This window comes from Elgaria multicarinata, chromosome 5 (genome assembly GCF_023053635.1).
Source record: "Elgaria multicarinata webbii isolate HBS135686 ecotype San Diego chromosome 5, rElgMul1.1.pri, whole genome shotgun sequence".
NCBI classification, from domain to species: domain Eukaryota; kingdom Metazoa; phylum Chordata; class Lepidosauria; order Squamata; family Anguidae; genus Elgaria; species Elgaria multicarinata.
The window spans coordinates 106147972-106174934 of NC_086175.1; the positions used below are offsets into that span (position 1 = coordinate 106147972).

A 26963-nucleotide genomic window follows, 5' to 3' on the forward strand; every position below is an offset into this window, starting at 1 on the left:
TGTTCTCTGTTCATACGCGTGAGCAGCACATGTGTGCACCCAGGGATATATTTTTTTAAAGGTGACCATTTATTGAATACTCAGTCATAAAGGACATTATTTTTATTCATTTATTTATTAAACACTGTGGACATTGATGCCCTACCCTGTGTTCAGTTTGCGTGACTGAGGGAGGGCCATTGCAGCTGCTCAAGCAGAGGCCTAGTGGCTGAGGGGGCAGAAAGGCTCCTGGCAGAGAGGGCCCTAGCAGCTGGGAGCAATGGTGCTCTTTCAGAGGCAGTGGTGTAGCAGTGTAGCAGTGGGGCAGCTGGAGGGCCTTTCCCACTGCACCTGGATCCCTACTCAATGCCCCCCCCCCTCAATTTGGTGCTTATTGCTTGAGACATTAGGGTGTACCTGGGCACAACCGGCATACCCCTTGTGCACACCTATGTCTCTGTTACAACCTGCTTGTTCACCTGTTTCTAGTTTTGGCCCAGACACTGGATTCCTGCATTGAGCAGGAGGTTGGACTCAATGGCCTTATAGGCCCCTTCCAAGTCTACTATTCTAAGATTCTATGAACGGTGGTGGCAAGAAGGAGGAGCAACAGGTGCCACTGCCTACTTGCTCCCTGCCTGCCAGGCAAGCAAGTGGTAGCAACTATGAGAAAGAGGAGGAGGAGCAAGGGCAGCTGGTAACAATAGTGGTGAGACGGTAGAGACCTTGAGGAAGGGGGGAGGCATTGAGGGTGTCTTGCCTAGGGACACCCCAAAACCTGGAGCAGGCACTCCATACAGGCTGCTTGAAGTTCGGCATGTTAGCTCTGTTCTGCCTTTCGTCCTGCACATTCACACCTGTGGCACCCAAAAGCACATGGCAAGGGACTCAGCATCAGGTCTATATCTTCCCAACATGCTTCAAGCGCTTCTTTGTTCCTGCCACCCTCCAGAGGAGGATTAAACGGTGTTAATAACGAGAAAGCTGGGGCTGGCCGCTCTCTCGCCCCAACGACTGTTCTTCCGCTGCATACTGATGTGCGTGTGGGTTCTCGAACCCGTGTAAGTGATCATGGGAACAGAAGAACCAGGGGGCGGCCTATGGCACAAAAGCGTGTCGGCTTTTGTTCAGGCACTCGAGATTATGGGGAGAGGGGGAGAGATTATTGCTGTTTGCCGATGTTCACCAGAAGAGGAAAGATTGTACCTTCGGGGGGGGGGGGGTCCTTTTTGTTTTGTTTTTTGCTGCTCAGGCTCTCTCTCTCGCTCTCGCTCTCTCTCTCTCTCTCTCTCTTCCCCCCCCCCCCCTCAACCCGCTTTCCCCCCTCTTAAGGTGGCGCAGCGGGGTCCTCCCACCGCCTCTTCGCCTTTCCGGCAGGGAGGCCTTAAGGAAAATCTCCGCGTCTCCTTCCACACAGCGCCCCAAGCCCGAGCTGCGTTCGGCGGCGCTGCTTCGTAAGGAGGCGCCTGGAATCGGCTTCGCCTCTAGTCGGCGGGAGGCTTTTGCAAGGAGCCATTCAGGAGCCGAATCACTCGAAAGCCGCCGCCGCCGCCGCCGGAGGCACGTGCTGCACCCGCAGCCGGCAAACCTGTAGCGTTAAATCCGGACGGACGGACGCCTTCCTTGCCATAGCGGAGAGGAGACTCCGCCGCCGCCGCCTTTACTCGCCAGGACATCTCCCCGGCGACACTTGCTCGGATGTTCCTGGAGATGCTCAGAACTGGCCCATGAAGCAAAGCGACGCATTTATTAACCCAGGTAAGACCCAGATGGATAGATAGATGGATCTTGAATCCTCCTTCGATGGATGGATGGATAGATATAGCGGGGGGAGACACGCGACCTTGTAGAGTTCTTTCTCTTTCCCCCCCCCCCCCCGCTTCTAGACACCACCTTTAAGACTAATCAATGACGTTGCCCACTTTTTCTTTTCTTTTTTTCCCCTTTTTGGCCAGAGATGGGACAGTCGTCTGGACCACACTGAACTTTAAAAGACGCTAGGCAAAACAAACAGGTTTGAATTTAGTTCCTAGTTTGCTTTGGGGGTTTTTGTTTCAAATGACAACCTCGTGTCTTTCGCCACCTCCAACACCCCCCCCCCCGTCCCCAGGTATGAGTATTCGGGGGGTGGTCCTCTTTCCCCGCCCCCCAGCAAATTCGAAGGTTTAGAAAAATCAGGTTTGGAAATATTTTCGCAGAGACGGGATGCTGCCTCTTTTTTTTTTTTTTTTCTAGATCGCTACCGTATTTGATGCTCCAGTGACCGAATCCTAGGGAATATTGTCTAATCCCTTGTTTAACCCTTCCTTCCACTGCATGTGAAATGTCACCGGTGTTTAACTAACATGTGGGGGTGGGAGAAAAGATGTACTGATGCAAATAGCTGGGAAGCCCCCCCCCCCCCCCGCGCTCGTCTACGGATCAAGAGCAAAGCTCTGGCAGAGACCCCTTTGCGCTCTCTAATTTCCAACTGAACCTTCCTCTTTTGTTCAGATTGAACAAAAGAGATTATGGAGGGGGTGGGGAGTTCACTGTGCTATTTTTAAATTTTATTTATTACATTTCTATACCACCCAATAGCCGAAGCTCTCTGGCCAACAAAGAGGGGGATCCCAAGATACACAAACCCACAGACAGCCAATTATGACAACGTGGCAAGATACATTTATCTGAAATTCAGAAATGGTGCATGAGTCGGGGCACTAGTTAATGATTAAATGGAAGCAACTGTTCCTGATCTCTCTTGTCCTTTGCGTTGTTGTGGTTGTTTGTATTTCGGAAACCTTTCCCCATCTGCAGTTTGGTTTTGGGATGAATGGGACGAAGGCAATAGCTTCACTTCTCTTGCCATTCTAAAGCATTCAGACCGAACTGCTAAAATAAGGGATGGTGTCAGCAGGTGTAAACAGGGTTTGGTTTCCAAAATGAGAGTTACAGGCACAGTCCTGTTTGGCATCCTCAGTGCCTGACGTGGAAGCCATTATCAGATAGAGGAGTACTTGGGACCAGTTATAGTTACACTTTAGTGGGAGGAAAGCACTCAGGGCACCCTCAGAGGCATCTACATCTTCCAGGGCTGAGCTGTGACATTAAAGGCAAATTCCAGAGCAAAGCCCTTGGTGAGCTGTAGCTCAAATTAATCTCTGTACAAAGCATGCAGGGGCAGTAAAAAGCTAGAAGTGTACCTTCTGTACATACTGTAGCTTGGAAAAGGTTGAATGGTAGACGTCACAGATTTGTGCACTGCCTAGATCTAATGTCTGAGGATAAATGCTGAGCTACCCGACACCCCCCCCCAGCTTTACCTTGACAGGTGCTCCCATGCCTGGAGAATCTGTATGAAGTTCTGCGGGTACAACTTCATAGAGACCGTAACTGCTGAAAATCTCCCTACCACATGCTTTTTTAAAAGCAGAAGAGACCATTTTTGATCCAGATGTTCTGATCATAGAATTGGGACCTTGCCTAGACTAAAGAACCAAGCAAATGGCATTTTCAGCTCCCTTTTACCTCCGTGGCAGGGAAGGGATGACTCCCTGTATGCAAAGCGTGAGAAGCATAATGGGTTTAGTGCTTCACTTGTAGCCTGCTTCTGATCTGCTTCTGTAAATTCTGTAAATTCCTGCAATCATGCCTCTCATCAAAAGGGCCTAGAACAGGAAGAAGAGGCCACTGCAACTCAGAGGGTACGTGGGCTGAAAAATCAAATCCCAAATCAAGCTGATCCGATGTGGCTATTGAAACAAAAGACCAAGGTATGCTCCGAGGAAATGGCGGGGTGGCCAGCCTGTTTCATTTGAGGCACTTACAAAGTGGGGTAGGAAACACTGTGGGAGTGCTGTGTGGGGACAACAGAACCGGGATGACAACTCTGAATTAGGGGGAAGAGGTAGAGCTGCATATGGATAGTGACAGACAAGAGGATGAGTAATTGCTCAAAAGCTATGGGCACTGGCTGATCTTCCTACACAGAAGCTTAGAAATATGGCTGCCAGGTTGCCAGTGGCGATCATAAATTTAGTTCAGGTGATCAGCAGGGAAAATGTCCAGTATGCTCTGGCATGGGAGTAACACATTTTTAAAAATTGCCAGCGACTCAGAGACAATGTCCCTTTTCAAAAGGGTGCCAGACTGTCTTATGTCGTTTCATGTGTTGGAGGGATTTCCTACTAACACACACATCACCCACTGCTCTTATTCTGTCAAACTCCATGCCAAGCACTGGGTATAAAAGGGACATACTTACTTTGTGCCCGTAGAACAAGATGTGAAAAGGCCAAAGCGCTTTGGCTACCAGATAGTTGGCTGCCCAGCCAGAATTGTAGAGGCCATTGGCCGATTCATATATGGGGTATTCAGAAGCACATCTAAAAATGTAACATGTGAATGTGCCAAATGAGGGTTTGGAAAAATGTGCGTCCTTATTTATTTATTTATTTATTACATTTTTATACTGCCCAATAGCTGAAGCTATCTGGGCGGTTCACAAAAATGGGAAAGATGGGATTGGCTGAGGCTCTGAGTGTACAAATCCAGACTTGTTGCTCTATAATGTGTGGTTTTGCCCAAAGAGGAGGAATGGGGATATGCGGAGGTCAGTGTAATAGTATGTAAATAAAGCTCTTCCTGAGAACTCCTGAATTCATGTTCATTGAATACTTTCATACTCATTGGGAACACAGATGGAGGGTGAAATGGGGTCTGAATAGCAAAGGATGCTGCAGGTTGAAGTTGGGGGTATGTGCTACTCTTTGACTGGTAAGCTTCTGTGTGCAGAGTAGGTGAGTGTAACGGTGTATTGGTGTGAAAGCTGCTAAATCCTGTATACATCAGCTCTGAGGCAGACCTAGGAACTGGTGTCACTTCACAAAGAGCTGCACTTGCATGTTGGAGGAACTGGATCCAAAGTCACACCTTTTCCAAAGCAAACTAGACATGACAAACTAGATATCACATTAAATGTGTCTTTGCATTTAACATGTATACTTTAAAATAAATGCAAATAGCAGCTTCTGGGAGGATGGGCCTGGTAATTATCATGGTTGTAGTGATAGGGGAGGGAGGGAATTTTTAACCCTTTCCTGCCCTGCTGGGTTCCTGATAAAAATTGTTCCTCGGAAGCTGCATTTCTCAGTAGCAGGAAATCTCTCATTGGCACCAATGGGAGATATCTTCCCATATGTAAATAGTTTTAGTGATTTTCATCAGGACTGCAGTAGGGTAGAAAAGGGTTGATCTTCTTCCTCCCCACCTGCTGCTGTCCTGATCATTATTACGCACATTATTATACACAAACACCAATGTGTGCTATTTGCATTTTTGAAAACATGCATGTTAAAAGATGCATTTAACTTCCTGTCTAGTTTGGCTCTTGGTAGCAGCATCATAAGAAGCTGCTATTTCTCACCGTCAGATTTCTGATCTGAAAATATGGGAATGATTATATATATATATATATATATATATATATATTACTTCTATACTGCTTGATATAATAAAATATTTAAGTGGTTCACATTAAAATGATTTACCTGTTTGTTTGTTAGTTAGAAGGGTAATCCAAAGTTCAGCTTGTATAGCACTCTGAATAATAGACTGCTGGTTTTAACCCATAGTGCCACCTGAAAATATTTCTGTATGTAGCTGTGAAGGAGGAGAAAGGGAAATGGAGGCTTGAGAAAGGCTTTTTACTGGGTCTGAGGGATAGGAATGGGAAAGGTGGTATTTGTTTGGTGAGAGTTGGCTTTAGATTTCCACATTTGCTGTTTTGGGAGACTTCACAAAAGTATTTGGAGAGACTCGGCATGTAAAGTGGCTTCGGGGGCAGCTTTCTTGTATTACAAAATGGTGACTATGCAAGAATGTCTTTGGTTACTCCACCAATGTGTGATCCAAGAGATGTTGATGTTGAACTTAGTAGAGCCTTCTCAAATATTGCATTTGTGGGAGTATCTGTAAGATTTCTTTTTAAAGTATACCTTTAAACAAGGGTGGACAGAAGGCAGATCTACAGATGTTTCAGACATCAATTCCCAGAAGCCCTGCCAGCATGGCCAGGGGTCAGGAACGGTGTGAGTCAGAGCCCAAAACATCTGGACATCTACTTTCTGCCTATCCCTGCCTTCAAATGTAAAGTACGGATGTTGAGAACATGTGTGCATGTGATTCAGATATCTCATCAGGGAGCTGAGACTGACTGCAGCTTCAGTTTCTGGCAAACCTATTTTGTTTTCTGTGTAGCATGGGAAACTACCCAGTGGAGTGCTGACAGAACATCGTAAGAAGCTGTCTGTACCAGTCCCTGAGAGATTGGTGCTTGGTAGGGAGCTGGGAAAGCCAATCCTATGATCCTGCTATGCTTTGTAGCCAAGAAGCCAGCGCTGCACCAATATAGCATAGTCATGATCCAACGCGCTTGTAGCAGACAAGTCAAAAGCACAGCAATTGCCGTCGATACACGAGTCAGCATAGCAATGCCAACAGCCACTTCCATGAAACCCCTGACAATTCCACCACTGCCTAAAAATCGTGATGACTCTGGCTGACAATGCCAACCCCCACCATATCAGCCATGCATGGAAAGCACCAATCAACATGTAGCAACAATATGATGACAATGTCACAGTTGCCATTCCGCACACTCTTCACACACACAGTGCTCAAGCACAATCCCAGAAAAGGCTCACGGTGTCTCCCCTATCAGATGCTTCCATACCCCAGCAGTGAAAGGCCATTCTTACACACATACACATGCGCACACACACACACACACACACACGCACGCACGCACCTAAGACAATGTGGGGCTCTACTGCAGTCTCCAAAATGGTGCCCCTAGGCACCAGTGTGTCTGCGGACAGCTCTCTTGGCACCCACCAGGCTCTGTGTATCTCCTGGTTTTTTATTATATTTTAAAGAGGTTTTTTTAAAAATAAAATAAAAATAAAAATAAAAAAAATTAACCGTGAGGTGGCCAAGTGACGTGCTGTCCTCCAGCACCATCTTTATGTAATTTTCTGTTTTGGAACCCAAACCCCTCTGTCTTCTACTTAGCTTCTTGAGCAAGTGGCTTTTCTTTTCCTCTCAACCATTTGCTTTCTAGAAAATGAGTGTTTTGTGACTGACCATACTCACCATGGCAGCCATTTTATGAATGGGCAAGTCCTGCCCTCCCCCAGAATGGCAGCCATTTTGTGAGAACACTCCCTCAAAATTCCATCTGTGCCCACTGATCCAAAAAGGTTGGTGAGCTCTAGTCAGTTAGAATGACCTGGCCCAAGTTAGTGCCTGACTCATTTGTGCCTCAAGATACCATTCATTTTGCTCAGTCCACTTCTTTCCAATGAATCACACTTCCCTTCTGTTCTTTATGTTGGGACGGCCTACAAGTGCTGGTTATTTTCCTAGCAGACCTTGTTATCATCCATCCATCTTCCATGTCATTGCATCTATAGCACTATTGGATTCATCACCCCAGCAGTAACTACAAAGAAACTACTAACAGTAAGTAATGTGGGATCGGGGAGTTAGAAGGAAATTGAGATGTTTAGGCCTTCCTCTTCACCCTGGCAAGGCCATGGGCAAGATAGGTCTGTAGCCTTGGTGTGTGTTGTGACAGAGAAATTACTGCTCCCATCCCATTATGTGCCCCATCATAAATATATCTGAGATGAGCCAAGAAAGTATGGAGAGAAGCTTCCTAGTTGCTAACCTGCATAAGAAGAGGGAGACAACAGCTAAAAGGGACATAATTTTTATTGAAATGCATCTGTTTTGGAGCTAGTTCTGACAAAAGCACAGTGGAATGGAGTCTGCCATGGATTTGTTCTTGTAAGGTTCTGGTGCGCCTTTGAAAGCTACATCACAGACAGAACAGTAACATTCAGTAGTGGAGTGGTAATTTTTTACATGTAGGTGCTCATCATGAAAGTCCCCAAAGAATCTCCCCAGGAGAGTCCAAAAAAATGCAGGCAGCTGTGTTGATGGATATCAACAAACCATGTTCTGGCATTTTTCATTTCCACAAGAAGCAGCTCTTTTATAAAACTAATGGGTCATAATTGCTCATTCAAGACCAAGCTATTCAAATTCTTTGCAGTACAACAATGATAGCTTACAGTACATCCTTGTTGGTGGGATGGGGGTGGGGGAATCCATTCTCCGACTCTACTAGCTAATGTAAGGATTGCAGCTAAGCTCAGACGGACCAGGAAAACCTGATGAGGTGGCAGATGCTATCATCATCTCTGCTAATAATAAAAAAAAGTCCTGGTGCTTTAACACTGAGAACCCTGGCTCCACTATACCACTGGTAACAGGACCAGCATTTCCATATCACATCACTGCCCCACTGTGCCAAGTACTGATGTATGTTTTACATGGTTTTTTGTTTATTTAAGGTATTTTTAGGATTTGTTACAGGACAAAGTCCTCTCAAGGCTGCTTACCGATTATAAAACACCATAAAAATCACAATTTCAGTGATGTAACAGAATGTAAAACCACAGATGGCAAATATCAAAATTTCAAGGCAATGTCGTTGGACATACCTATAATTAGCAGCCTTTTAAAATATATGCAAAAAGGGGGGAAAAGGAAAAAAAGATCAATAATCCAGCAACCAGTTGTCCAAAAATCAACAGCAAACTTTATAAACTCATTCCAGTTAAAGGCCATCATGATACTGCTAGGTCTTGAAGGCCTTTTTGAAGGTTGGACTAAGCATCCTTTGTGGGGAGTTCCATAGATTACATTTTTGTTACGCATTTAAGTCTAAAGCCAGCAAGGGAATCCTGCAAGGAGTGCCCAAAAGCCCAAAGGTAAAGGAGCAGATAAAAATGATGATTTATTCAAGGAAAGAAAAATACTCCAATGCTTTTTAAACCATATGCATGTCCTTCTTCCGTGAAATCTAAAAAACAATATATAGTGTTTATAGAATTTAAATATTCCTTGTGTTCAATAGTGTATACCACATCAGGAATACAACTGTTCATCACAAAGCAAAGATGAGAAAAAAAATTAAAACCTAAAGAAAGAGAGGCTGATAATATGCAAACTATGTACAAGCATTCTCTTAGAAATAAACTGAGTTAGGTTGCAATCGTGTGCTTGTTTAAACACACAAGCAAAAAAATTACAACGTCCAATATTCCTCAGCTAGCCATGCTGGCTTGGAAATGCTGGGATTTGTAGGACGTTTTCCCCCCTGTCAAAACATGCATAAGATTGCACCCTCATTTAGTATAATGCACCAAGAATTGTACTTAAGTCTGGCAGCTTTCAAAGGCAAAGGAACTCTGTAAGAACAAAATATGACAATCCTACTCCAGGAAACACAGACGGCACTGACAAAAAAAATCAGAAGGGGGGGATGAGAAATGCTCTTTCTTTTGGCCTCCAAATTCCACGCAGTTCAGACCAGCATTTCATTTTTTTAAAACTTCACATATGTTCATTTCATCCTGCTTCCACAACAATCTGCACATTTTAACCAAAGAAACAAGCTGACCCACACAAAATTCACATTGTTTTTATTGGGGTTTTTTGTCACAAAAGTATGCATTTTAACCTAATAGCACATTTTAAAATCATTTCTTTTAGCGGAAAACTGAAGTGCAAAATTTAAAGAGGTGTCAAAACTGAAGGATAATTGCACTCCAATCCACATATTAGTCTGGGAAATGCGAATCAAGTTGGTTCACTAAAAAAGTGCGGATCAAACAAAAGTCCTTAAGCGTTCCTAGATTTACATACTTCTGGTGCTATACGATGAGGAGACATTACTTTAAATCCTTATAAGGACATAAGAGCCATGCTGGATCAGACCAAGGGTCCATCTAGTCCAGCATTCTGTTCGCACAGTGGCTGTCCAACTGCCCACAGGAATCCCACAAGCAGCACCCCCTTTTACCTGGCACATACATCTTTTCCTTTTCCTTTTTACAGTACAGAAGGTTCAGGGACTCCAATCTGGATTGAGACCCTAGTGAGAGGTGGAGAGGCTTTTTCAGTAAGGATTGTGAGCCCTGTATCTAATTTAGTGTGCACATGCTAGAGATGCAGATATAAAGCAATATCTGTTTTGGACTCTTGAATTAGTCAGAATCCTATCTTCTGATATTATTATTATCATCATCATCATCATCATCATCATCATCATCATCCCACCTTTTGCCCAATATTGGCTCAGGATGTGGGAGGGGAGAATATCGGGGCCAGTCATATGGGGCACAACGGTCTCCAGTATGAGCGTGGTGTTTTTTCTTTCCCATTTTGTTGGTGTAATGTTCCACTTGTGTCAGGCAGGAGCAACCACAAAGCAAGCATAGAATTCTGACCAAGTCCTGTTCTTTCTCCTAGTCTGTCTATTTTTGCCCCACATACTGGTGCTGCCCAACCAATTTAGGGGTTATGTTGGATGAACCTACCTCTGGTAGAGTGGTATTGCTGGGCCAGTATATATCTTTCCTCACCTGATACACAAAGACAATTTAGTAGTGGTCCAAGGATAGATTGCACTGTGAGTTAATGGGAACATGTATGGCACACTCTCTGCCCTTAATGCTTTTCATTGAGTGAAAACCGTGGGTCCCCCTGTGAGGTGGCCAGGAGCACAGCGAGTGTGATTGACATCCTTGTCTTGCAGGAACAGCAGCCGCCACTTAGCATCACTTTCCCTGCACTTAACTCTGCACTGAATAAAAAGCTAGTGGGAGTAGGAGGCGGGAAACCTGCGGCAATTAAAACTTGATATTGTGTGTTTTGAAAGTCTATTGATATTGAATTAAAGCGTGCTGTATGCCTGAGCCAATCAAAAGTACCAACGAATGGAATATCCATTAATGAATCATTTCCACTTTTCGAGCAGTCCTTGTCCTGAGAATGCTGCGGTTCAGGCTGCTTTTGAGAGAGCACTGCTGGAACCAAAATGCAGCCACCCCTGGTATTAAGGGAGGCAGCTGGTCATACAGTGTGTTTGCCCATAAATGGCACTCAGGGTAGGCACTAAGGATGTTGGCACCATACAAAGACAGGGAAGGGGAGGGGAAGAGAAATGTTGAAAGAGGGCATGCATGCAGTGACACCGAATTTTTGTTTTGAAAGGTTGATGTACCATACACTCCATGTGATATTAGTGATGGGTGAACTCACTTCGGTTTGACTAAAACAAATGATTTTCCAAAAAAATATCAACCAGTGGGGCTGTTCACACAACACACTAATCCACACTCTGTAGCTGAGTATGGGCTGTTGTTGCACTGTGCAGGACAGGTTCTGCAGGGTGGCTTGTTAACCACCCTGAACAACCCAACAACAAACCATGGGTTCTCAAGGTGGCGTGTTCTGGAAAAATAAACCACACTGCACAGATTAACAAGCCACCCTGCAGAAAATGACCTGGGTTCAGACAACATGCTAACCCATGGTTCAACAACAACCTACCCTCAACCACCAAGTATAGGTTAGGGTGTTGTGTGAACAGCCCAATATGTCATATTATTCTGAGCCTTTTCTGAAATTCAGACCCTGTGGCACTTCTGGTGACATAATCACATGTCAATGGGGTCCAGTTCCCTGCAAGCCACTGAGTCCTGTCTAACCATTCCCTTTCATTTCCTTCTCTTGAAACAGGACTAGCGATATCAGCAACAGGTTTGCCTCCCTGAGAGCCTGTACATGAGGCTTCCTTTCCTCCCTCTCTCACTGAGCACATAATATTGCAATATTAATATTCCAGGCCTCAGTTCAAGACTTTTCTCTTTTCCCAAGCATTTAGCAATATGCGATGAGCTTCACTGATCCCAGATCTGTTTTTCGGTTTCGCTGACAGCTTGAAGTCGTATATACTTGTTTTTAGATATATGTTCTTATTTATGCTGAATGTTTTTATGGTTTTAAATTTTGTATATCATTTTTAATTGTTTTAATCTTATGTAAACTATCCAGAGAGCTTCAGCTATGGGGCGGTATATGGGGGATGTTCCCTAGCACTCAGGTAGAACCAAATAATGTTTTTCTTCAGTCAGAGTTTCTTGTGTATAAAAAGACTAGCATGTTCAGTATGTTCTATAGGTAGTAGTGGTTTCATTCTGTTCAGATCGCAGACTGTGTTGCCTTGCTGTTTTATACTTCGGGCTGTTTAGTCAGTGGACTATCTGTTTATGACTCAGTAAAATTTGCCAAGTTGTTCACTTTCTGGATTCAGTCTGCATTATTCAGCCACTTCAGCTAATATTGGGCATGGGAGCAAACTCTTACGTTCACCATCACAAGTCTCCCAATTCTGTACTTCAGCAGAATCACTAATTGTTATTGCAGCACAGTTGTATCTTTATGAGAAACATGATTTCACTTTAGGCAGTCCTCTAAATTGTACCTTTTGTGATGGAATGGAATGTTTTTACAATATATAATGGCCACAATCCACTAAGAATATCTCCTGTTCAGGTGCCACTAAAGCAAATGGGAGTTACAAGAGAACTGTTGTGCTTTTAGTGAACACTCCTTAGTTCTCTTTATTTCATGTGGGAGATGTTCTCGGGCTATTCTACCCAACTGTGGCGTAATAACAATAATTACTCTGCCAAATATATGGAAAGTGAAGGTGTTTTTGTTTACTACTCATGTCTGACTTTATTTGTATTTCGTTATTTTTCCCAGCGTGGAAGCAAACTTACTCCTCCTCTCCCTCACATGCACATAACCCTTTATTGAGATTCCAGAGACCAGTCCCATGTGTATGTATGGCCATTTGCAAATTCTATTTTTTCATTTCAAAAATATTGCTGCAAAAGTCCACTCAAAGCCTTTACAGGTGCTCAGGATTTTTCCATAATGGTAAGTGAAGACACTGCTCAGCCGTCAGTGATCCACCTAGATGATATTGTCCCAGTGAGCATTTTCCTTACATGGGACTAGCTGGTTTCCTATCAGCATCAAAACACTAAATATATATTTATTGGGGGAAATAGTAACCCTTTCTCCAGTAGACACAAGCTTTGTGCTTGTTTCACAAGCATCTTCTGGTTGGGGCCTCTAACATCACTGAAAGCATGTCACAAATCCCTCCCATACTTACCTACAGCTCCTTTAGTTTCACGGAACTACTCCCTTCGGTTTGTTTGCCTTTAAAATGATGCATCTTATGCTCTCCCTTTCCAGTGCTTGTATACACAGCTCCGGCAAGTATGAAAAATAAGCACCACTATTTCCTTTACCCCATCACACGCGCACTTTATACAGAGAGGGACAACCCTGTTAGGCAGGGTCACAACAACCCTGTTAGGCAGGTTAGACAGAGAGATAGGTACTGGCCTAAGGCCACTGAGACTGCAATCCTAAACACACTTACTAGAGAGTAAGGCTAGATCACAGTGGGACTTACTTCCTAGTAAACATGCATCGGATTGCGTTGCTTGTGAATTTCATTGGTGAGAAGGATCTGAACACAGGTTACCCTCGTCCTGCTACCATGCTTCATTATGTAAATAGACTTTGACTCTCATTGCTACCTTTGAGGATGAGTCTACACCAGCCGTTTATTGCAGGATTGTATCGGAGTCATCACTTACGGGGCACATGACGTTCACCTGCTCCCATGGTGATCTCAGCTCCATCTCTCAGTTTTCCTGGAATATCCCTGGCTGCTTTTGTCATGGTTTTGCTGGCTCTCTCGCGTCCATTCCAAAGAGCGTTTGCCGTGTGCCCCCCTCCCTTTGCGAGGTCATTGCTGTTTGCCGCGAGTTCTGGGCTCAGCGAACAGCCAATCAGTTGTGCATGGGTATCGGAGGTTCATGGGTGTGGATCTGTCCGCCATTTCTGTGACATGTTTTGCATGAGTATTGGCATGTTTTCCCACCAAGTGTGTGTGGGGATTTTTTTAAATACAAACGTATCTCTGTGCAGGAGCACATATTCGACAGAGTTCCTATTCCCCACATGTGTTGCTGCACATTGTGCTCCTGCACATCCCTCATGGTCATTAAAAAAAATCTCTGCCCCGTAGCCATCTTCCTAGCCCCACCCATTTTTATTGATACACATGCAGGAGCGCTGTAACGGGGCACATGTGCTCCCGCAACATCACTCCTGTTAATTGCGCTAAAGAGCAGTCACGTATGCCCTGTGAGTGGTGATCGCGGAAGCAGGAACATTCGGAAGCATCTCTCTTCCGTAGTGAACGGGCTGCAGGTGTAGATTAGCCCTGTCTCTCATTGTGATGGTTCTTTTCCAATAACATCCCTGTACATGGAATATGAATGAATTGTAGATGTTCAATCAACACTCATAGGAATCTGTTTATCAGATCACCCGCTACATCTTTATTTTGCAAGACAGCTTTAAATCAGGCACCTGCACTCTTTCTCACTGGGCACAAAGTTCTTTATAAATCCACAAAGAGCATCTTGAATTACAAGACAGAAACAGACTCCCTAGGGCTTCTATCATACAACAACCAGGGTTTTGGCAGACCAACAGTGACATGTTTAATGCCATATCTAATATGGGCCTGATTCAGAAGGGCAGTTCCAACCAATGTAACCTTTCATGTGCTTTGGGGTGATAGTGGTGGCGGCAGCAGCGTGAGCATCCGGGGAACAGCACCACTTGTTTGGCAATTACAGCTGTACTGTTCAACAGTCCCAGAACTCACGATTTCCTAGGCCCACAATGTTGCTTCCTGTTTCCCCCATCTCTTTTCCTTCCCCATCTCTCCCCCTTTCATATGAAACCATAGTACCAGGGGTGCTGGGATGCCATCGGTGGCTATGTGTGAGTGGAAGCAACCCTTTGCTTATTTTTCCACACCTACCCCATCCATCATACTTCACCTCAAAATTGCTAACTGAAATAACAAATAATCCAAATAGCTGCATATCTCTGTTTCACAGCAAGCAACAGTTTAATAAGACGGAGCAACCCACAATATGAGATACAAAGCAGGTAGGTAGATAATGTTTCAATGCTCCAGCTTCTGATGCTTTCATGTTAAGTAGATCTTTTCTTCTGGTGAAATGTAGCTAGTTTTCAACGATTGAGAGACTAAAGGTTGCAGGCAGGCAGCCCAGGTCTTTCTAACCGAAGAGCGTGGAATAAACTAGACATGAGGTAAGTTGCATGGATGCAATTCATTTGCATGCTTTTTAAAAAAGTTAAATGGTTACAGGAAGACCTGAGCAGCACTGGAACTGCAGAGAGTCGGGTGGGAGAGTTTAACACTCCCTTCCCTGCTATAGCCCTGATTAAAATCCCGCCCCCTTCCAAAAGCTGCTGTTTGCATTGGGACAGAAGCCTCCATTCATGCCAACAGCAGCTTTGGGAAGGAAGCAATTTTCGTTAGCACCACAGTATGGTGGAGGGAGGTAAAACTCCCCCTTCCCCAGCACCTGTGGTCCTGAGGCTACTTAGATCACTTTTGGCTTATATTTTCATTTTTTTAAAAAAAGCAAGCAGGTTCATTAAAAGCATTCACATGCAAATAATGTCGCATTTAGTTTGTCTTGATAAAGCTAGTTCATGTAGTGACTTTTATAGGCTATGTTTTGGGGCTCCAGTTTTCCTTACCAATGATGAATATGGATTGGATGTGATGAAATAGCTCTTTCGTGTGAAAGCAGATGTGGTCCTTCAGATCATCACAGGATTATTTGACACAACCTTAATCATACAGTCATTGGATTGCATTGTCTGAAAGAAAGGACCATCCAGTTCAAAAATAAATGTAAACAATTTTGTTAGAATAATGAATGGGATGGTTGCTGACTGACCTTTAAATTATAATAATATGACAATGCTTTTTGATTGCACACGACTAAAAAGTGATCCAAAACAGAGATCTATTTTTGTAGTGAGCACAGGATGCCGGTCTTCTGTAATGCCCCACATGCTTGAGAAGAATCTGGCACTAAATTATTATGCGTAAACCACCCTTCATCCACAAGGGACCCCAGGGTGGTATACACAATATTGAAACAAACAAATAAATCCAATACATAATTCCAATCCAAATCCAATATAAAAACCATACAATTACACATTAAAGGAAAAATTAAAACTACCGTTATTTGACTAGCCTGCCAGACAGAAACACAGTAATCAATTCAGTTTAAAAATAAATTAAGATTAAAATGGTAAATCTGTAAAATCTTAGAACACTTGAGCAAAAAAGAAATGTTTTAATTTGGTTCCAACAAGAAAAGAAATCATATGAGATCCATCCTTCCATTTTATGCTGAATACAACTGTGGTTAGACTGAGAGATGGTGACTGGATCAAGGTCATCCAATAACCTTCATGGAGTTGTAAGTGTTTCAGCTGGGATCTTGCTGGTCTCACTCCAACAATCCCCCACAATTTCTCTCACACGCCTGTTTCCCAGCAGAATCTGCTCCCACCAGCTTCCTAAACACCTGATCAGAGTGGGCTGATTCTGCTGGAAGGTGCATGCAGAGAGTTCTCCTTGTGCCACCAGAATCCCACCGGCTACTGCCAGCCCTCCGAACAGCTGACTGGCGGGCTGGCAGGAGCCCAGTTTTGCTGCTACACCAGGCACACGGGAAAGACTCTTCTCCTCACATGTCTTCTGCAGTGGGATGGCAGCATGCTCAGGGGGGATTTGGAGTGGCATGACACACTTGGGGAGCAAAACAGCTGTTGTGGATTCCCGTTCCCTCCAGCATTCACACGTGCTGGCAATGCATCTTGACACCATTGACACTCAAATCAATGAGACTTCTTTTATTGAGGGAAATGTCATGGTGAAAAGCTTAATGGTTACACACTTCAGAAACACTTAAAGCTGATTGATGGTCAGAAAGCTTTAGACTCCAAGATAACGTATAGTCAAAATGCTACTCACTACAATAACAACCTGGTTTCCCAGTTGCCATCTCAACAGTTCCAAAAACAGGTTCCAAACCCGACCAAGGGAAGGAAAGATTCCTGCTATGATCCTTCAGGCAATCAGAATGGGAAAGGCTTAACAAACTATTCCAAGGGAGCTAGTCCTGTACGCCACCCTGAGATCTTAATGATATAGGGCGGGATACAAATGTTTTAAATAAATAAATAGTCCCAATGTGGCCACACATTGGTAACTCAGGGAACTTGGCCAAAGCCTAAACAAGATCATGGGGTGGGTAAAAATCTCAGGCACAAGAACTCCTGTGCTGCTACTTTAGCATGGGGAACTCCCTGCCACCTGAGTCTGCAGAGAAAAAATCCAGAAATAAAAATCAACCCCAGTCTACCCTTGCACTGAGCTGTTGATGAACAAACACACACAAAATCCACCACAAATGGGAGTTCAAGTCTATGAAAAGCCTCACAGTACTTTTCATGGATCAGTCTTTAGAAATCCAAAGTCCAAATAGGAGAAAGTTCATGTGCAGAGTGCAAATGGTGATAGATCCTAACAGGGAGGGATTTCAGGTTATGAGTCAAAAGACAATCCTAGCAAAGGCTCATCGACTTTGTTCCAGCTTATAAAGGGAAGTGTAGGCCTGTTGAAAACCACTTGACAGACAGGGGCTCTGGCCCGTAAATCATGTCTATGTCCAAACAGTGTGGCATTACTCAGCCCACCAAGACAATGCCACAATCTGAGTGACTCCTTAAACAACACCCCCACTTTTCTAAACACTATCAGTTTCCCACAGAAGTCTTATTTATTTATTTATTTATTACATTTCTTTCCCGCCTTTTTCCCTGCATACATAATCCCTCCTCTCCATTTTATCCTCACAACAACAACCTTGTGAGGTAGGTTGGGCTGAGAGTCTGTGACTGGCACAAAGTCACCCAATCAGTTTCCATGGCTGAGTGGGGACTAGAACCTGGTTCTCCCAACTCCCAGACCAACACTTTAGCTGCTACACCACACTGGCTCTATAGTTCTACAGTCCCAAGGCCAAGGAAGAGGGGAACGAAACTACTCCCTTCTATACTTACCCTGAGAACCCTGGCAGAGATAAGTCCACTCAGATTCCGACACACCAAACCAGTTCTAATTAAATCTGCTTACCACCTGCAAGGCCTCCTGGCCTTGCTGAACCCTATACTGGACAGCAACCACCATAGGCCATAACCAGTGGCTATGCATTGCCCACTCCTATACTACTCCATACTGGACTCTCTTTGCCATTGCATTCATCACTGAGATCATTTCATCACATTGAGTAGGGAGTAAGGTCAGGCCAGTTTATCTGTTTGGGGAGTCGAAGTAGTGAGTATGTGCATAACTCTGAACTGCATTGTGGGGTAAGAACTAAAACAGCTTTTCCTTTTCCCTTTCTCTGCTCATCAATCTTGATGAGTCTTTAGTATTTCTTACAATGTGAAACATCTTTCCAGAATTCTAGTCTAGGCAGATCCATTACATGTATGAGAACTATCCACTTATTCCAAATGGTATTTTCAAAATCTATCACCTTGCCCTGGCTACTGTTTCAGTGAAGTCCTGTACCAGTTAGAAATGGTTTCCTTCCTATTTAGTTGATGAGTTCATATTAAATATCTCTCACTTCATTTGTAATAATAATTCCCCCCCCTCCTCCTCCTCCTCCTCCTCCTCCTCCTCCTCCTCCTCCTCCTCCTCCTCCTCCTCCTCCTCCTTCTATAACACACCATGACCTCTTCCACCCACACCTCTCTCTTTCTTCCCCTCTCAAGTCCTCTTAAACTTTTGTTCCTATCTAATCTCTGCTAACATCTGAGTACAGTAATACTGCAACAAAAATCCTTTTGTCTTGTTTAGTCTGCAAAGATAAGATGTGCTGCATCGGGACATCTGATTCACAATGATAATCTCCATGTAGACCCACCTTAAGATGGGATGTTCTTCAGCCACAGCCTGTTCAAGAGTTTTACTCTATGGCCATAGCTAGGCCTAAGGTTCATCCCTGGATCGTCTAGGGGTCAAACCTGTTCACCTAGGTGACACACAGGGGATCCAGTGCTCAGGCAGGGGCGAACCCTGGATGATCCCAGGATAAACCTTAGATCTAGCTGTGGCCTGTGTTTAACTTGGACATATGTCAATGGCTAATTCCAAATTATGCCTTGACATCATTTTTAAAGAAAAGCAATCTAAAGATTGGGTGCTTAACCCTTTTCCCTATCTTCAATTTCTCCAAATTGTACCTCACGCTCAATGGCTTTTCCTGCCACAGGCTTCAAAATACGTATTTTCACAGGGGTATACATCTTTGCAACTCTGGAGGGGAAAAGCTGCTTAGGGGGCAGTTTGGAGCAGGAAAAATGGCAGATGGGAAAGGGTTATGGACTTATTTCCAGACAAATGTGTATACGTTGGCAGCCTGAAAGAGAAACCAGTGAAGCAGATTGGGGTCTGGAATGGTCCAGTACAGTAACTCATAAGATTAAATCCTTTTATGTGACAAGTGACTGCTAGTTTCATTGGTTAAAAAAGAAAAGGAGCGCCAATATTTATTTATTTATTACATTTCTGTACCGCCCAATAGCCGGAGCTCTCTGGGCGGTTCACAATAGAAATGAGAGAAAGGACTGCCCTATAGAACTGAAATAATTTTGTGAAATAATGGTTAAAGGCCTGTATGTTTCAGGCTATATTAGCTGGAAAAGTAGGTGTCTTGCAATTAAACACAATTTATTCATGGAGGGAAACCGCCTTGTGGCATTGAATGGGAATGAATATCTGCGTGACCGTGAAAATAATGCAGCTTTAACCATTCTGTGTCACCGCTTGTCAATTCCACACACAAATGAAGCATGGCTTATTAAAACTCTGTGCTCAGAACACAAACAGACACAACAGGTCTCCCATAGCTTGAGAGCAGAACAATTTGGATTCAGCTGGATCTGACTGCGCAGTGTGTAATTTGCACTGCCCATTGCTTATTTGAAAGGAGACTGTAATCAGCTGTGAAGCCCTGTTTGAGGCACTGTGTCATAAAGCACACTGGAATGCAAAAGACAGCTATCCTGTTCTCTGTTGATATTTTTTAAATGCTCCAGATATTCTGTTTCAGGGCCATTGTTGCTCCCCATGTGCAGTGAAGCAATACAACGCAAAGGGAAAATGAGCACTCGTAAAATGTAAACACTTGCTGGGAAGATTCGTCCTAGCGAAGCAGAGCTGTTGGCCTTGTGTAGATATGCATTACAGCATGTAAAAAAGCAAAACCAATTTTGTTAGGGGGAAGTACAGTAAGTCGATCACCATTTGCATGGGCCACGTTATCATGTTGCTGTGGAAAGTGGCATGGCTGGAGACGATGGATATCCAACACATCAGGAAGGTGCATGTTGAGGAAAGCTACATTTATGATTTTGAACCCTCTTTTAATCACTTTCATACATGGCAATTGCAGTATAGGAGGCCCCTTCCCCTCTCTTCTGGTTTGGCAGTGTCAACAACGCAGAACCACATAGGCCAGGCAAATGACGGGCTTCTTTCCTATGCCTGTGGAGAAGTTTTTCTCATTCTGTCTGTCCATGTGTCAGTTGTGTGGATTCTTAACTAAGACCCTGTTCAGACAACACATTAAGCCATAGTTAGAGCACTAAACCTTTTGCAGCAAATGGTTAGTGAGCGTGTTCGAACCGTGGCTATGTAGCCAACATTGGTTAGGAATGGTTCACACGATACGCTATGTCATAGCTCACACAACACACTTAACCATAATGTTTAGCTCAGAATGCTTAATCACCATTGCTTACTGTGTCATCTGAACAGGGTCAATGTTAGTGATGCTGCATTCATCAGAAGGGCCAATAGTAATTCTGGATGAAATAACATGGAATAGAAGAGTGGTTTTGTCTATGTTACTCAATAACATGTTCACTAAATCTACCTTTGAGCACCATTTAATTTGAGTTATATTTCTGCTTGTCTATCCTGTCATTGTTCCATGATGGATCTCAAAGGAATGTGCGTAAAGTTTCCCATGCAGGCATTAACCAGCCTCGGACATGCTTAGCTACTGCATGCTGACATTGTTGTTGCATCTTGTACCTGTGGGTCTGATTTGATATTAATCAAAGGGATCAGTCTGGCGTAGTGGTTAGGGTGTTTGACTTGGAACTCAGGAGACCTCGGCTTTAGTCCCCACTTGGCCATTAAGCCTCCTGGGTGACTTTGGGCCAGTCACTGACTCTCAGGTTGTTCATAGAATCATCGAATAGTAGAGTCAGAAGGGGCGTACAAGGCTGTTGAGTCCAACCCTCTGCTCATTGCAGGAATCCACCTAAAAACATCCCTGACAGATGGTTGTCCAGCTGCCTCTTGTAAGCCTCTCATGTAGGAGAGCCCACTACTGCCTTAGGTAATTGGTTCCATTGTCATACAGCTCTAACATTGTCATACTGCTGTAACAGGATGCAGAAGGGGAGGATCATGTATGCCACCTTGGGCTCCTTGGAAGAAAAAAGGCATGGTATAAATGCAATAAATAAATAAAGGTGGCTTGTTTGATGTAAAACCTTAGCTATAATTAACAGTGGTGACCTGCTGCCTTAAAACCAAAGAAACTCCGGTGCCACTGAATAAAAATGAGAAGTGAGCCAAAGCTGGTGTGGTGGCTAAAGTGCTGGACTTGGAGTCAGGAGATCTGGGTTCTAGTCCCCACTCGGCCATGGAAACCCACTGGGTGACTCTGGGCCAGTCACAGACTCTTAGCCCAACCTACTTCACAGGGTTGTTGTTGTGAGGATAAAATGGAGAGGAGGAGGAGGAGGATTATGTATGCCACCTTGGGTTCCTTGGAGGAAAAAAGGCAGAATATAAATGCAGAAAGAAAGAAAGAAAGAAAGAAAGAAAGAAAGAAAGAAAGAAAGAAAGCGAGAGAGAGAGAATCCGATAGCCTCTTGGGGTCATTGCACAACCTGTGCCACAGTTGCCCTGATCTATGTATGCCGATTCCTGAAGTTCAGCAAAATGTTCCACTGAATTTAAATACTTATTTCTGCTCAGACGACGGAAATACCTTTCTTGCTTAAGATGCTTTCTTCTTATTTGTTCTCTGAGCATAAGGCAGAAAGGGCTCCGGCTGCTGATGCTGTAGTGGTGTGCACCCCCCGCCTCACCACTTTGGATGCTGTCCCAACTACAGACTCCCCCAGTTTGGCAGTCTTCCTAGGATGAAACTCCACAATTGCTGGCTATCTCAAGCCAGAAATCAATCAGCCGGGAAATTCCTTCTGTCTGGCACTCAGAGAATCAGTAGCCTGTTTCTAACAGACTTCAAGGCAGCAGTGTGATGAGTTTGGGGGGTTGTGCAGAAATTGGGGAAGAATGCCACTTAAAGCAATTGAGAACAAGCGCTGTTGTATGGTGTGGATACCTCCCTCCAGTTATTTCAGTGTGAGAGGCCTTAGCTCTCTGGTGAGCTGGTCACAATTCTGCATTATGATGATGCTGTGCTAGTTGCTTTCATTATGTAGCGTTCTTTCAGATGTATCTTACATAAGTTCCATGCAGCTTTTTTTTTTTAAAGAAAACTTCATGGAAGTCTCACATGGAAGAAAAAGTTTGATCAATGCAAAAGGGAGCTCACTCTAATCCTCTCCATAGTTTTTTTTTTTAATGAAATTTCATATACTGCTGAGGCAAACCAAGTTTGAATGTCAAGGATACACTTGATGGGGAATTGTAGCCATGTAACTGTACAATATATGTCTTTGCAAATGCATTTGTCGCATTCATATGTTACATTTTTAGCTGTATAACTAAAACACCTTAGGGCCAATGTACACATACACATAACATGCACCTGCAAGCAATTTCATTCCAGCTTTTTTTAAAAACAACAAAACTGTTTTATTTATTAAAATATTTTTAACTTGCCTTTCACACCAAAGGACATTCAGTGTGGCCAAAAGCCCTTCAATGTGAAATAAAACAATTAAGAATAGCAAACTAAAACAACCAAATATGCAGCAAAACAGTTATATTACTAGCAAAAGAAGAGAAGCTCAGCATAATAGCTAAGGAAGAAAAAGCTCTTTTACATTCTGAAGGAGCTAAAGGCCTGTGAAACAACACAGCCTTTGCCTGTCAGTGAAAGGCCAACAGTGAAACAAACTTTCCCCAGAAGGGAGTTTCAGAGGTTTGGTGCCACTGTAGAAAAAGTCCCCGGGTTGTCTTAAGCAACAGACATACCTGGAGCAAAGCCTCTGAGGAAGATCTTAAAGGTGCATTTAGGAAGAGGTGGGCTTTTAGAAACCACAAACCCAGGCTGTTTAGGCCTTTAAGAGTCAGCAACAACACTTTGAATTGGGCCAGGTGGGAACCAATGGAGTTGTTTCAGAACTGGTGTGATATATTCTCTTAGGCTACCTCCGTTGAAAAGTCTGACAGCCACATTTTCTACCAGCTGCAATTTCTGAAGACTCTTCCCCTCAAAGGCTGTGGCCTACCACACCTTGTCTTTCGCTTACAAAAAAACATTCAGGTAAAGTCACACACAACTGTGGTTACAGGTATTTTGACCCATAGTTGAATACCTCAAAGATGACTGAAGTGGCCTACAGGTGACAAGTTACCACATGCCAACTTATTACACTGTAGTCATAGTCATCTGTACTGTTGGTTCACAAGGTAGGAAGATAGGAGCCACTGGTAGGAGCAGAGAAAGTCATATTATGATGGCACGGATTCATACAGTGATGTTGGGACTATAGGGTGGCCACCTAAGAATCACCAAAACCAAAATGGAGCACCAAAAAGAGAATGCTGATATGTATAGATGCAAATTTAGAAATAATTATAATTTAAATAGAAAGACACTACATCTCACTGACTGGGTTTAGATGACACAATAACCAACGGTGGGTTAATAGTCAACGACCGGTTATTGTGTTGTCTGTTGAGACTTTTTCACACCACAGTATGTTATCTGGCCAAAATAACTAGTGCGAATACCAAATGCTGTGCAGAGTTGATTATTTGAACAACTATTGGTTATCATATGGTGTGTCAGGTACCGTTGACTATTTCATTGCACACAGTTGGTTATTTTGGGCAACTACAGAGTTCCCTGGCAAGAACAACCAAAGCGGCGGCTGCCACTCTAGTCCAGCTGGCAGAACTCGCAATGGCTGATGGGATCCAGCAGGAGAACTGTGGGGCAAGAGAGGGTGAGTGATATGTCAGTCAAACACACTGTTGACTAATAGTTGACTTGATGCTGGCCTTAATCCACACCATGGTTGATTATAATCATGTCATGTGGTAATTGATAACCGTAGAGTTGACTATTAACCCACCATTGAGTATTGTGTTGTCCGAATGCAGCCACCATAGTGCAGAAAACTATAACCAGGTGACCTGTGTGGCTGCCTGGGGATGGGCAACATTTCTTAAGGTTATTTATCTTTAAAGCAGAATGGAACAGTCCTCTGGCAGCCTTTCAAACAGAAGACTGTCCTCTACAAAAGAGGATGCAAGACCATCCTAGTTCATTTCATTACATTTACTATATTTCTGTACCACCCCATAGCTGGAGGTCTCTGGGTCATACACAAAGATTAAACACCATTACAAATACATTGTACAAAGTGCAAAACCATTTATATAAAAACGTATAGAAAGACAGCACACACCAAAACAACATATATCTAAAATACTTTAAAAAAAATAAAAAATAAAACAATCCACAAAGTTGTGCAAGAAACTACAGCCTGGGATTTCATTGCCATGAGCGACAAACGTGGGGGTGGGATGCTTTTAATTCAGATTGCAAGGAGCTTCAAATGACTTCAGAAAAACAATACTAGTTCTGTAAAGGAGATTCAAAGGAATCATCTATACTATTCTAACCAAGATGGCTTTTGGGGAGGTTTGGGAGAGGGCTAAAGTGCCCAGCACTCTAGCTGAGCAGCTTGTATTGACTTTCTCCGCTCCGACTGATCTTGTTTTCCTCTCTTCTGTTACATCGTCCCTCTCCTGCTTTTTGCCTTTCATCTCCCTGGGCTACTTTTCTCCCCACCACCACCACACACGCACACACACACTCACTTTCATTTTCCCCACCGGCCCCTGCCCCAATCTGCACAAAGGTGAAAAGGAGCGAGGCGCGGATGGCTCTCCTGTATCTGTTGCTGCTCTCCCCACCTCCGAGATGAATAAGGCCCTTCATGCACTCCTCTAGAGGAAACACAGATGCTTTTGTTTGGAGGATTCGTTGGGTAGGATGGAATTAATAAATCAGAGAGCTGATGTTGTGCTGCTACATTCTTGCAATATTAAGGCGAGATCATGAAAGAAAAGTGGAGGAGGGATTGGACCAAGTCACTTTGTCTCTAGAGAAACCACAGATGTCCAGCCAAATTTCCCTCCCCCACTTTATTTTCTTATAATCCGTTGCTATATATATTCGTTCAACTCTCTCCATTGTTCACCTTTTTCACCTCTCACGCATTATTCATCTCTGCTTTCCCCCATTGTGCTGTTCCACCACCTTAAATTGTGAGTTTTTTGCCAACCTGCTCCATCTTCCTCAGGCTGGCCAGGTGTCCTACTTTACAGAGGACAGTCCTCAGTGTGAAGGGCTGTCAGAGGACAGTCCCCTATATGAAGGCATCCTCTCTTTCACAGATGGATAACTTGTGGACCTCCCAGTGTTTTGGCCTACAACTCTCCATCCCTCACAATGGGCTATGCTGGCTATTCAAAGAGCTGTCCAGTCTAAATCAGGGGGCGGCCTAGATGGCCTGAAAGCGATGCTGTGGATGCACAGTGGCACTGCGTCAGTTATATGATGCAGCAGCCATCTCACAGCTATCACAGGGCTTTCCTATGAAGCTGCAACTTTAAAAAGTTGGGGATTTACCCTGACTTTTTCTCTAGAGTAAGGCAAGTATGGCACATCCGCCATCTATCCTTGCTCTGGAGTTGAGGTGGAAGCGTTCCCAGGTCGATGGCAACCCCTAATTAGTCACTGTCTGCCTGGGCAGGGGGTGGGGCTGGCAGGCCAATGGCCACCAGAAACCACGTTCCCTCCCTCTGCGTCGGGATTAGCCACCGCAGGGGAAGTGTGGGGTTTTGGTTAAGGTGGTGGCAACCCAGCGCCATTTAGGCAGCCCCCCTGGGTTGGACTCGATGGCCTTGTAGGCCCCTTCCAACTCTGCTATTCTATGATTCTAAAGAACTATAAGAAGGGAGAGGAAGGACCTTGACGCTTCCCAGAAGCAGTTAACACCTGGTCAGCAGACTGAGCAGACACACAGGTCACGGTCTTCCCCACAATGGTGAATACTTTAATTCTGTTTAAATTATTGTAATTATTTCAATATTTTCATCTATACATAGAAAGTAGCATATGCAATTTTTGCCTCCTTTTTTTGTTTGTTTGTAATACATGTCCTCTTTTTTACGGGGCAGTTAACCGTGCAGTGTGGTTTATTTTTCTCAAACAAGCCACCTTGACAGCCCATGGCTTGTTGTTGGGTTGTTCAGAGTGGTTAACAAGCCACATTGCATGGTTAATGAGCAACGCTGCGGAAAATGTGCTGCATTCAGGCAACGCGATCACCCATCCTGTAGAAAAAGCATTGCATTTAGACAACACGATAATGCACACTGAGGTAAATGCACTTTGTTCAGACAACATGGTAACCCACGGTTCAACAACCTGCACTGGGTGGGTTAGCACGTTGTGTGAACCCAGCTTTAGAGTAGAGCCATTGAAATAAAGGAAATTTACATTTGTCGCAACTAACTTATTTATTTACAAAATTTGTATACCGCTGCATATCTAAAACAATTTCCAGAATGGTGAATGTAAAAAGTAAAACACTAAAAAAAATTAAAAAATTAAAACATCATATTAAAGTTATACTGTTTAAAAAACAGTATACCAATAAAACCGTAGCCGTGTGTTAAGGCATGCTTCCTGGAAAGGAGTTGTTTTCATGAAGCACCAGAAGAAGCACAGTGCTGGTGCCTGCTGGAAAGCCAGGGACAGGGAGTTCCAAAAAAGGGGGGCCCCACACGGAAGGCT

At 43.9% G+C, this 26963-nt stretch overlaps 1 protein-coding gene across 2 annotated transcripts in view; it reads left to right on the forward strand.

Moving 5' to 3' along the window:
• Window positions 1-1663: 1663 nt before the first annotated feature.
• The window catches only part of LOC134399573 (galactosylgalactosylxylosylprotein 3-beta-glucuronosyltransferase 1-like), a 66851-nt gene continuing 41551 nt past the window's right edge, over window positions 1664-26963 (forward strand). For both annotated transcript variants that reach the window (XM_063127652.1, XM_063127653.1), the window contains exon 1: window positions 1664-1737. The gene's annotated coding sequence lies outside the window, so the exon portion shown is untranslated. The remainder of the gene's footprint in view (window positions 1738-26963) is intronic.